This window comes from Panthera onca, chromosome A3 (assembly GCF_046562875.1).
Source record: "Panthera onca isolate mPanOnc1 chromosome A3, mPanOnc1 haplotype 2, whole genome shotgun sequence".
Lineage (NCBI taxonomy): Eukaryota > Metazoa > Chordata > Mammalia > Carnivora > Felidae > Panthera > Panthera onca.
Genome location: NC_138341.1, coordinates 119,160,121 through 119,173,710, shown reverse-complemented (window position 1 = coordinate 119,173,710; position 13,590 = coordinate 119,160,121).

The window sequence follows — 13,590 nt, the reverse complement described above, 5'->3', positions numbered from 1 at the left end:
CACAGCTAGGATGTGGCAAGTCCAAGTTTCAACCCCCAGCCTGTCTGATCCCACACTCCTAGGAACACAGGGGCATTTGCAGCCTCACCTCGCTCCCCTGGGCAGGCCTCTGTTCTCATCCCCCAGCTCCAAATGTCTAGGCATCATATAGCGTATCTGTTGAGGCGGTCCTGGGGGTGTGCTGAGCCACCTCTTGCCGCTGACCTGAAAAGTCTCAGGGCAAGGTCCAGAAATGGGAATGTCAGGTGTGGGGGGAGCTGGGAACAGAGAAAGCAAGTCCAAAAGATAGAGCTGTAAGGATAGATGAGGCCACATGGTTTTTTAAGCATCAGGCATCAGGGAGCCATGGACTGTTCAGCAGCAAGGCTATAGAACTGGGCTCACTTGAGGGAGCTTAGATTTAGAGTATTGTGAGGGAGAGGCCGCCCCCAAAGAAAGAGTGTGTGACCAGAAGAATGGGGGAGGGAAAGTGTGTCTTAGCTTGAGGGCTCTCAGAAGGGTTCCTGGAAGAGGTGACACCTGAGTTGAGCCCTGAGGGAGTTCAACCCAAGTGAAGAGGGTGGGGAAAGGGCTTTCTAATAGGTCCCGGGATGGGAAAAGGCCTGGTGCATTTGGGAATGTGCAAGCATTTCCATGGCTGGAGCAGGGGACAGACCTGGAGAGGGAAGCAGAGACTTTGGTACAAAAGGGAGGGTCAAGCCACGTGGGCTGCTGAAGAGTAGGAAGGGCTGGGACTGGAGATCTGGTCTGGGGCAGAGACAGACACCCCCCATCAGAGGGACCTGATGGACCAGTGCTCAGGACCCCAGGGTGGGGATGACAGCAGGGGTCTGTGAGGAGTAACAGCACTGCGATCCCAGCATATGGGGTGGGCCAGGGCTGGAGGGCAAAGGAAGCAGTCCCCAGGGAAAGAGGGGGTCTGGAGAAGGCTGGGCTTGTGGCAGGGATCCAGACCCAGTAGGGTCCTGGAAGGCAAATTTGGAAAACCAGCTTTCCTACTCAATGAGTTTGCTCTCCAGAGATTGGTCACTGCATGTACCACAGCCCAGTCCAAACCACCAGCATCCCTCGGCTGGATTATTGCAGAAGTCTCCTATCTGCCTGCTTTGGTCTTTTTCCCTCCTGGAGTCTCCACTCAACACGAAAGCCCAGATGAGGCTGTCCCAACTTAGGTCCAATCCTGTCCTCTCTGCTCAAAGCCTAGCAGCTCCCATTGTACTTGGAGGACTGGCTGGGTCAGCCAGGTTCTCTTCTGCCCCAGGAGCTTGCCCTGGCTGTCCCTTTCTCCTGAAACCCTCTCCTCCAGTATCCACATGGCTTCCTCCTCCTCCTCCTTCAGTCTGTCCTCAATGCCACCGTCTTGATGCAGCGCTCTCTGTCCCCACCCTTTTAAAATTGGGGCAGGTACACACTTCCTATCACTTGTCTTGGATTTCTTTTTCTTCATAGCACTTCCCGTCGCCTGATCTACTGCATATTGAAGTTGTTTATCTTCTTTAGTATCAGTCTGCCCGCAAGAATGAAACACCATGAGGCAGAGATTTTTTTTCTATGTTGTGCACTGGTATATCCCAGCTTCTAGAACAGAGTCTTTCACATAGTACGGGCTCAATAAATATTTGTTGAATGAGTGAATGAATGAATGAATGAATGAATGAAATATGCTACACAATAGGACCTATGCTAGAGGAAAGCATGGGGACTAAGGGCATAACAAGCAGGCACTTGACTTGGCTCAGAGAGCAGACCAGGGTAGACTTCCTGGAGGAGGAGAAATCCAGGAGCTCTGAGGGATTAAAATGGGGATCTACCTCAGTTTATCACCTTGTACACGCTAGGGGTAAGGCTTGGCTCAGTGGGTAAGTGTCCAGGACTTACTCAGGGCCTGTGAAGGATTCAAGTGGCAGAAATAATCCCAGCGCCTACATTCTAGTCCTGCTGGAGGGGGGCAGGGGCTGCCAACCCTCTCCTTCTAGGTGTGAATTGGCTCCTCGCCTGGGAGGGGGGGACTGACTATAGCCTCCGGGAGCTGGGGAAGCAGATGCTGACACCAGCGGTCGTGCAGGGTGCCTTTGAAGAGAAGAGAGACCAGCGAGGAGGCAGGTACCATCATCCAGGTGGGAAGCGATGAAATCAGACTGAAGGTGACAGCAGAAGGGAGGGGCAGGAGGTGCCCTCCATGCTGGGGACTGCCAAGTCACCAAAACCAGGCCTAGTCCCTGCCCTCATGGAGCTTCTAATCTAGTGGAGCCAGAGGTCTGGTCAAATAATCCAACAAATAGCCCTGTGCCATGGAGTGCTCTGCAGGAGAGGCCGATGCCAGGGGGATGTGACCCAGGCAAGGAGGTAGGAGATAGCAGGAAAGCTCTTCTAGAAGAAGAGCGGACACGATATCGTGGACACGGAGTACAGGGAATCATGTTCATTCCTAAGGCTCAGCTCACATGTTAGCTCCTCCAAAGAAAGCCTTCGCTGGCCTCTTTGTGCAGAAGCAAATGCTTCCTTCTCTGTGCTCCCCCTGTGTTGTGTTACTTAGGACATCACTTGTGTTATTGATTTAGGTGTCCACCAGCCCCAGCACACTGGGCCTTTCCAAGGCTCTGGCTCTGGCCCATTTTTTGCCTTTGTCCTCCTCCCCCAAGCCCCCAGCTCCTGGTGGCAGTAAGAAGCTGTTAACACAAAGTGTTATCACGGCCACATTACAGATTGAGGATGGACACATTTGCTGTCATGCTTGTCTTAGTCGGGGTTCCCGCCAAAAACAAGAACTTGGGAGAAAGTGGAGTATTTGGGAGTGGTTCCCGGAAGCAGGGGAGGGAGAAAGCCAGTGAAGGAAGGGTGTGTGAATGAGTGGGTGCCATAGGGACAATTAGGGCTCAATCCATTGGATAGACTCTGAGGAATCATGCAGAATGTGTCTCAGAATTGTCCCTCCATCAGAAGAGGAGCCTGGAGCATGGACCCACTGACTCCCAGCCTCGCAGGCTGAGGGTTGCCCACCCTCCCAACTCCCCCGTGCCTGTTGCCCCCCAGCACTTCCGGCTGCACGTAGAGTGGGTTGGACTAACTGTCATGGCCCCAGAGAAAGCCGAGAAGAGTACGGAATCAGACATCTGACATGGGAAGCTGCCAGCAGGCCCAGACACTGTCCACCAAAGCTAGAGATGAGCTTGGAGGTGGCCAAGGGAATGTGGAGTGGGGCGTCAGCAGCCTGCTACCATTCCCCACTCCAGGCCATCAACAAGCCACTCCACAACCCTCCTCTGGGCCCAGACACAGCTTCAGAATCTGTCTCACTGTGGTGCCCTGGACAGCCAGCCATTCACCGGGGTGACATTCACAAAGAAACGTACTTGCTTTTCTAGTGAAGACCCACATGGGCCCACGGATCACACCCAGAGCCCCCACTTTCCAGCACTGGAGGGCGAGGCTGGGACGGTACTGTGTATACCAAGAAGTTCTGGGCATCGAAATGACCTCAGAACAAAGCCCAAACGCTCTGCTCAGAGGGGCTGACCTTTGGGCAGCTGGGTCTCCTCATAGAGGGGTATTTTTTCATGTAGTACATTCCTGCAGGAAATTGCCAAGGCAGATGGTGAAGCTGCCCAAGGGAGCCAGGCTGGGCTTACCAAAGAGCAGCAGCATCTGACCGTGCAGATACCGCTTCCAAGCAGGCTGACCGGAGGAATTCAGTCCAGATGGAGCTGGAAAGAAGCCTCCAGAACTGGAGCTGCTGGAGGTTTCAGCAGATCCTGCCAGGCCCACAGCTGCCTCCCCCCCACCACCACCCCAGGCCAAGGGTTAAGAAGGTGGCCCTAGAAGGTGCCCTTGGGTGGAACTGCTGGGGGCCACAAGCTGTGGCCTCAAGAACATGCTGGAAGTGGAGACTCCCAACGATCCATCGCGTTGATCCGACACATCAAAGACTAGAGGGGAAGCAGGTACATTGAGAGAACCTTCACTCATTCTTCAGGGGCCGTGAGCAGGCCGCTCTAGCCCTCTCCAAAAGCAGGGGAAGGTCTCAAACAGCCAGTGGAGGAGGAAGAAGTCTGGGACTCCCCTCCCCAGCTGTTCTTGCTCTATCCAGCATCCCTTGATTCTTCATGCTCAGGAGCTTGGGGATTTCTTTCCCTCCCCCGTGTTAGGTTGAAATCCCCCAAGAAGCCAACCCTGAGACATGGATGTAGGTGTTAGTAGTTTAGATGGCAAAGGATTCCAGGGAGCATCAGCAGGAGAGCAAGAGGGAGCAGAAAGGGGAAAAAGCCCCAAGTAAGTGGGACGGGTAGTTATTGAGCAGGTCTTGCTGTGGACAAGTGGGGTTCAGTCCCACTGGGGACCTCTGGGAGACACAGCAGAACTCACCTCCAATTATACTGATTGTACCCCCTGAAGAATGAGAGAGCCAGGTGTTTATTCTCCAGTCCCATGCATCTGGGCTGAAGGCTGCCCAGTGCAGAGGGCGGGGGGGGGGGGGGGGTGGATTAAGTCCCAGGCACTCAGACTGCCTCATGCACAGGCTCCAGTGAAGCGCCCAGAGGACTGGGCACAGTCTGGAATGGGGCGTACCTGGGAGATACGGGCGGGGACCGAGGACAACATCCATGCCCTGGTCTCTAGCTTTCCTCCCCTCCCTCCTTTTCTCAACTTGCTTTCCTCCTCCCTTCTAGATTCTTGCTGTACCTCATGTTCTCAGCATCTTTTCCTAGGGTTCCTGGAATCCAGGCTTTCTTAAACTGTGGTCCTGAGTACCCAGGATTCTTGTTAAAAATGTAGACACCAGGGCCCTGCCCAGTCTTAGTAAATCAGAACTTTTGGTTACGGGTCTAGAAACCTGCATTGAAACAAATATCTCAGGTGGTTCTGATACATGTGGAAGCTGCTAGTCTAACCCCGCTACACCGTGGTGGCAACGGATTCACTGGCCAGTTCCAGAATCTTTAGCCCCTGTCCTTGCCCCCACTTGGCCACAGATTCCTCGGGCTTGTCTGACTGCCTCACTTCTCTCCAGGTTCTTCCCCTCATCTGAACACTGGGCTGATTTCCTCTTGGGTGTTGCCTTTGCTTTGGCCTGATGTTTCCTAGGATTCAGGGCTTGGACTTATATCCAACAGTTGAGGAGAAGTGGTGCCCCGCCCCATCTACCATCCATCCAGATTTGTCACATCTGGCCAGATGCTCCTCAGGGTAGCCCTGGTCTCCTGGGAAGACAAATTAGGGATTTAGGTCCTTCCTAAATCATAATAAAGCATCCTACTAAAACAGTGTCTCATGGTGACAACATGACTTCACTGGACGTAGCCCAACGCCCACTTCAAAGAGTTACACACGGTCACAACTTTGCTCAAGTACCCTTGTATATGACCAGGAGGCATAATATAGCTATGTACAGGCTCAGGGACAGTTTTACAGCCCATGTGCACACCAAGACACACATACAGAGGAGATGTCTCACAGTACCCCACCAAGTCATACACGGGAACATACCATCACAACACACACTGCACAGATTGTCACCGCATGTAAAAACAACATTTGAGTCTTATGGTGATAGAGCCACACATCACACAAATGGTTGCACAGCAAGACAGTGTTGCAAACATACACGGACACAGACACACACACGCACACACACACACACACAATAAGCTCAGTTCACAGTAGCTAGCACACAGAGATTCTTAAATACTGGCATAAAGAAACCCATGCAGGGCACAGCCCCAGAGAAGCCCACGGTCAGGGTCATAACATAACAATAGACCCTGTTGAAATAGCACACCATGTTACAGCCAAGGAGACAGGCAGAACTACAGCCCAACCTGACTGATTCAGCCACAGGCAGACAGAGCAGAGCAGGCACAGGGTGCGGGTGGAGACTGGCCGGGAGGGGAAAGGTTGGCTTTGTTTGAACAGATGTCTCATAAAGGAGCAGGGGTGTTATTTAGCTGCTTTGATGAGCTAATGGATTCTAGTAGCTCCAGAGCCTGGGGGATTCATTAGTGGCCCCAAGAGCAATCACTGCTCCTTCACACTCTTCCACCCTCACTGATTTCTCACTTCCTTGCCATGCAGCCAGCCTCCATCCCCAAAGCAAGGCCCTATTTGAACAAGAAGGGCAGAAGCCGAGCAAATATTTATGTCTTCAGGCCTCACTTGGCACTCCCTGTGATGGGGGTTTCCTTCTGGGGTTGGGAACAAGCCTTTGCCAGGCAGATTCCGTACTTCTTGGCCTGGGCAGCAGGTGGGGACTCAGGCTGGGGTCTGTCCTGGACCCCTCATGTCGCCCTGGGATGGCCCTGCACCCTCCCCCCACACACACACACTCCTCAGGCTGCCTCCCTTTCACTCACAGCCAGCCTCTCCTAAGACTGGTCTACACCTGCTGCCTCACACTCACATGCCCCCAACCCACTGTAATCTGGCTGCCACTCCCCACTCTCCTGAACTGCTTCCTCCAAGAGCCCCAATGTCACCCTCATTCTCCTCAACCACTTGGTGGCCTGTGAAGCTTTTGGTCAAATTCTCTCCTGTCTTGTCTGATCCCCACCCCTCCCATCCACAGCTCCGGCTTCTTTTCCTGCCTCTTAGCTTGCCCCTTCCCATCCCCTTCCCAAGTGCTTCCTTTGCCCTTACATGCCTGTGCCCCCCAGCTCCCAGTCTTTGATCTGCTCTAAATACTCCCACAGAACTTGGGAACTCCCACACCCCATGCCACCTATACTTCCTTCTGCAGGTGGTCACGTGTGATGGTTAAGAGCACATACTCCCTAGATTGCCTTGGTTCAAACCCTTGCTTTGACACTTGCTAACTGTGTTGCCTTGGGGAAGTTACTTTGATTTGGTGTGCCTCGATTTTCTCATTTGTAAACTGGGGGCAATGATGACTTCTGCCTCGTAGGTCTTTTTAATGGTTAAATGAGTTCATATATGTATGGTGCTTAGGACAGTGTGTGGCATGTAGTGACTGCTGCACAAGGGGGTGGCTGTTATCGTTGGACCCAACATGGTGGTAACTTACTGCATTTGTAACAAAAGAAAAATGTGCTTTGCTAGCTAGCCTCATGGAGTTGGAACACAAAGGGAAATGAACAAAGACTAACAGACATCCCCCAAAGTACAGGCACATGTGCCTGAGAAACTCCCAGCTTCTGAGCAAGCATGGTGGCTTCCCCACTGGGAACATCTCCCACTGTGGTAACCAGCCCTCAAGATGGCTTCCAATGATGATCACCTCCCAGAATTCGTGCCCTGGTGAAGGTCTCTTTCACATTGGATTGTACTGACCTGCATGACCAATGGGGTATTGTGGAAATGGTGACACATACTAGGTCAGAAAGGACATCACAGGTGCCACCTTACTTTCTCTTGGATCACTCAATCTGGAGGCAGCCAGTCACCATGTCCTGAGGACACTTGGCCCTAAGGAGAGGCTCACGTGGGGAGGGACTGGGGCCTTTCACTAACAGCCAGGACCCACCTGTTGCCCAAGTGAGTAAATCCTCTTGGAAGTGGATCTTCAGGCCCATTCAAGCCATCAGGTGACAGCTGATTCTTGACTACAGTCTCTTGAAAGACTCAAATCAAAACCATTTGAATAAGTTAATCCTGAATTCTTAACTCACAGAAACTATGAGAGGTAATAAATATTTATTGTTGTTTTAAACTGCTAAGTTGGGGCAATTTATTTTTACCCAGCAATAGGTAATACACTCACATTTCCCAATGTAGCATTCTTGGAAACTGACAAAGGAAGAGAGGTTCTTTTATACTATTATGCCCATTGGAGGGAATGAACAAGCCCTGCTCCATCTTCCTTCATATCTGCTCCTCTGAGCAGATTCCTGAACTCACCCCTTACCCTCTGCACCCTGATGTGGGACCACACTGGTGTCGGGGTTGAAGGCAATGTATGATCAGCAACTCTTAGGCTAGAAAGTTGAAAAAGTTCATGGTGTTCATCCAATCCACAAGCTCTTAGCTGGGCTTCACAGAGTCTGTGAACTTTCTGAAATTGTTGGTAGAATATATTTGCAAGGGTACTCCTCTGGGGAGAGAGTTCATAGCTTCAGTACAATTTCTGAAGGTGTCATGACTGTGAGATATCTTGAACCACTGACCCAATGTAGCAGCATCTGAGATTGCCCAGCAAGACTATATCAGAGGCAAGATTAGAGCCCACACATTGCGGGGGATGGTCTCTCCCGTTTTTATACCACATATAGTATAACCTCATTGTTCAGAATTAATAGACCTAATAGCCTCTGTTTTTTGCAGAGATTTGGAAAACAAGGTCATCAGACCAGAAAGATTCAGGACAGTTTTCATAGTGGAAGCTTAAAAATGAGTTAATGTTTGAGACGGTCCCTGGGGAATGGGAGAAGGAATGTAGAAAGCATATAGAAGGACCTCTGGCAACAATGAGGGTCCAGAGAATGTTGGAAACCAGACATTTTTAGGAACATTCAGTATCCCAAACATAAGATCCAAGAGTGAATTGGAATGGATTAAATTCTGGGACCCTGGAAGAGAGTTAATGTCTATTTTGCTGACCATAGTCTCTCTTGAACCTAGCACTGTGCCTGAGCATATTAGATGCTCAATAACAATGTATTGGATAAATAAACAAATGAATGAGTGGGTGAAAAATGAGGACAGCAGAAGGACAAGAGAGCTAGTGACAGAAAGACATTTCATATGATGAATCCAGGAGTCTTGAGCAGGTAGAAAGGCTATAGTGCAAGCAGGAGGCACGTATGTTGGTAAAAATGGAAGTGGTAAGAAACTGGAGATCTTAATAATGTCAGAGAGAAGGCAGAGTGGAATTAGAGAACCAAGAACATGGGAGGCTGTCATCAGAAAGTTTAATATTTCAAAGTTGGGAAGATTAAGGGTGATGACAAAATCTAGAAAATTGTCCGTGATTACAAACAGAAAGGGTAAAGGAGGTCGAAGTACCCAACTCCAGGATGTTGGATGACCATCCATAACAACATCCAAGGCACCCATAATAGTATTAAAATATGGGCTAGGTAAATAATCCTTTGCCTACATCCCTCACAGGCAGCAAGTGAAAAAGCAGTGCGAGGTTTAGAGATGTGCATAAACAATCAGCAAAGGGGCATCAACTGGATGACAGATATGGAGGGAAATTGCACAATTGCTGTGAGCAATCACAGCATAGGCATGTAAGAAGAGGAGCAGAAAGAATATAAAGGGGAAACTGAGGGAGGGTGAGCTCACCCCCTGGGAGTCAGGCAGAGACGACACCCGGGCTGAGACCTAGCCCTGCTCAGTGGGCCTGTTTTGTGGAGGGCGAATCTCAGACCTCCGTCCTCCACTGGAGATTCTTACCACTTGGTAGATCTGATAGTCACACATTAGTAACCCAATTTACAGGTGAAGAAACTGAGACTGGGCAGTGAAGTGACTCACCCATGATCCTTAAGATCACTCATCAAAGTTGGGCCAGAGAAGGGACCAGAACCCAGCCATCCTGACTCTCCACTTCATGGCTATTGTGACCTGGGAGGGAAAGGGGTGTGCAGGAATGGGGGAAGGGTAGAGAGGAACTAGGGAGCAGAATCCGTTCCAAAACTAGGACCTGGGCGTGAGGTCAGCAGCTTTGCTCCATTGGAGGTGGGATGGGAAGATACCAAACACTGCTGCTTGCAGCCCCTCCATGCCTGCCCTCCTGATTCCTTAAGAGTCCTAGGTTGGCCTCAGGTTGGCCTCTGAGGCTGACCTGAGGGGTCTGATCGTGGAGAGGGTTGTTAGTGTGGAGTCTGTGGCCTGGATAAACCATCTGGAGGAAGATGTATTTTCCAGCAACACCCCTCCACACCCCCACCGATGTTTTACTCTCTCAGCAGGCTCTGTGGGGCAGAGAGGTAGGAAAGAAACCTCTTGTCCGTTATCCGCTAATGCCTGTGCTCTAGAGATAACATGATTAACTCGAGAGAACAGGGGTCGGAAGGGTGGGTGCATAATAGGGGCTGGGGTTCCTGAGTGACAGGAGGGAGCTCCGGGGGCCTGCTGGGAAGAGAGAGCCCAGGCAAGCTTCAGCTCTTGCTGATTTACCCTGTAGGCTCCGTGCAGGCCCCTCCCTAGGTAAAAGTGTTGCTCATTGTTCCTTTATCTCTGAGAAACAGTGACAGCCGTCCTCCAAGGCTGCTGGTCACATGGCATTGTTATCACCCTGTGCCTGTCATCAGCCAGGGCTGTGAGACTGTCGATTTCTGATGAACAGCACCTGAGCGCCAAAGGGAATCTGTTCTTGGCCTTATCTCCGGTCTGTGTATCCTGCTTGGGCTCCACGTTCATGGTCCCAGTGGAGCCATCACTGTGCCAAAGCAGTCTCTAGGGTACCCAGATAAGGCGCTAGCTGTCTGTGCTCTGAGCTCTGAAGTCAATGGCCGTGGGGAAGGGCAACACCCAGGCAGGCATCTCTAGTCCAGGTCCGACGGCATCTCTGGGCATCTCTCTGAAGGTACTGTGGCAGCCCTGGCCACACCAAAAAATACAGAACTTAGCTTGGGAAATGTTCAATCTGCACTAGCTGTGTGGCATTACACATATTTTCATTTGTATACAGTTTCCTTCCTTGGCTAAACAAGGGAGAAAAAATGAGTCAGTACCAAGGACAGCATGTTGTGAGGTTTTCCACTAAGAGTTGGAGGGAAGGAAAGAAGGAAGCTAGGAAAGGAAGGAAGGAAGGAAGGAAGGAAGGAAGGAAGGAAGGAAGGTGGGAGGGAGGGAGGGAGGAGGGAGGGAGAAAAGAAAAGAGGGAGGAGAAGTGAGGGAGGAAAAGGGGAAAGAATATGATGAAGGAAGAGGAAGGATAATTCTTTTGCAGGGCAAATAATGGTGCATTATTTCTGGGTCTGTACTTTTCAACTTGCCCCGTGGTTGAAGAAAACACCAAGGCAAGGTGAGTGAGAATAAAAATTCTCTGACCATGGACAAGAAGGACTTGGGGCAACTAGATACACCAATAGCAGCCAGAGAAGGAACTTGAAGGAAGGGATGACAATGATAAGCAAGTTAGTTTACTGTGCCTTGTTCTGTGCCAAGTTCTTTATATGCTACAACTCACATAATCCACCCAGCTATCACATCCTCATGCTACAAATGACGGAACAGAATATGATGGAGTTTTCGCTATCTAATTTTCTTTGCAAAGTCAAGAACGGCTTCCCTGTCTTGTAGCCTACTCCCATCTGAGTGCCTGAGCCTGAGTTCTACACTGAAGATGGGACTACAGATGGAGATAACAGAGTATCTGTTACAGGGACCTTGACACTGGGCAAGATGGGGATAGGTGGATGACAAATAAGAGAAAGTTTGGGTAGCCTGGATAAGTGAGAGTTGTCACATACTATGAGTCTTTGGGGAAAGCTCAGAGATCCTCCCTAATACTTCATGCACATTGAAATCCTCAAGAACATAATTCCTGGTGATCTGGTCATTCTGACTTAGATCAGATAAGATATACAGTCTTATCTAAGATCTGGCTTAATAAGCCAGAAAATGTAGAGGGATATTTTTAAGAGAAAAATCAATTCATAGGTAGTGTGTGCCCAGGAGTGCAAGCTTTGCAGACAGAGACCCAGGTTCCGATTCTGGCTCAATGACTCCTTAGTTGTTTCTTTGACCTTGGACAAGTTGCTTCAGTGTCTTCTGTCTGGGGACAGTTGAGTTTGAGAGGTCTGTTTAACCCCCAAGTTGGCAAGTCAAGTATGCCATAGGATGTACAAAGATGGACCTCAGAAATGAGAATGGAGCTAGAAAAATAAACATAGAAGCCATGGGAATGAATGAGTTCCATGGGGGAGGTTGAGAGAGACAGATGTATTACTTTGGATAAGTTGCTTAATTTATCTGTGTCTCAGTTTCTTCGTCCTCAAAATAGGGATGTTAACAGTACCTACTTCATTGGATTGTTTGGAGCATTGGAATGAAATAACACCTATTCTAGCACTTAAGATCTGGTAAATGCTCAATATGGAAAATAATACTATTAATCTTCACTCAGCACTTCAAGGTAAGTGTAATCCTTCCCATTTTACAGACAGGGAGACTGGGTCTCAGAGAGTCTAAGGTTTTATGGCTAATAAGCAGCACATCAGTATCTACATGCAAAGCCCATACCATACTGCTTCTACCCTTGTGGAAGAATACCATATGAACACATCTTTTAAAATTCAAGGGGGGAGATGTATGAGTCTGGTTATAAAGGGCATGGCTGACCCTCCAAATGGTGGTGGTAAGAGACTTTGGGCTCAAAAGAAGGCGTGGTTGGACGGAAACTACCACGCTCCTTTATGGATAAGCTCTCAGGGAAACCCCAAATTATGTGTACACCCAGCTCCCCATCGCACATGTTTGAACGCCTCCTGGGAAGCCAATGTTTTCAGTGATTCCAGCTCTTCCCAGTTCCAGAAGCCAACGAAGCAATGTCCATGCAAGGAGTCCCATTTGCCTTCTCAGATGAGCCAGTGAGGCAGAAAATGTAGACAATAAAGAGAGTTAATGACAGCCCTCCCCAGCTGGCCGGCCTGGCCCTTGGGGAGAAGGAGTCAATGAGCTCTCGCTACTGCTGTGCTGGCTTCTCGATTTCTTCATCTTCTCACTCCAGCGGAGCCCCCTCCCTGCCTTGCTCACTGCCTTGTGCTCTGATTGCAGCAGTTCGTGCAGTGAAAAGAGACCATGCCTGCTCTGGAGCATCTCTAGGTCAGTGGCAAGAGCTGGAACAGGGGGAGGCAACTTGGTTGTTTTGGCAAATGATTGTGCAACTTTCCTAGCCCTTCAAAAAAAGAAACTTCCTCAGGAATACTGTGGAGATGACATACAAGGAGAGTCCCTGGAACTCATGGTTAATAATACCACTAACAACAACTAACGGATGTGTGGGGTTATTTTGTCAGGCAGCACACCAAATGTATTACATACAGTACCTCCTTTAGTCTTTGCAGAGGCCTTCCAATGCTGCTATTAGTGTTCCCATTTTATAGATGAGGAGACTGAGCTCAGAGAAGTGATATTATTTCCCTAAGGTCATACAACATGTATTTGGTACATTTGGGATTCAAACCCAGGCCAGTATTACTCCAAAGTCCAAGCTGGATTTCCTTCCTCCTTATAGTTTGCATTGTAAGACAATGACCAAGTTTCATTAATTTATTCAAACATTGGCCAGCCTGGTGGGGTAATGGTCACTAAGCTAGGTGTCAATTTTTTCCCCTTGTTGGCACTATGTTTTTACTAGTAAAGACTTGGGTTGTGCCTTTTCTTGGTGCTAGCTGAGTCACATAGCTGACATTCTTGCATTTGTGGTCAACTAGAAACTTCAAATATTTTATTTTTATTTTATTTTTATTTTTTGAGAGAAAGAGAGAGAGACAGAGGCAGAGAGAATGAGCTGGTAAAGGGAGAGAGAGAGAGAGAGAGAGAGAGAGAGAATCTCAAGTAGGCTCCATGCCAGTGCAGAGCCCAAACAAGGGGCTTGATCTCATGAATAGGAACTTGGCATCCCTCCCCTTAAGTAGTCTAAAACAGTTATTGTATTTTGTTGGGTTTCACTTTCTTTCTGCTTTT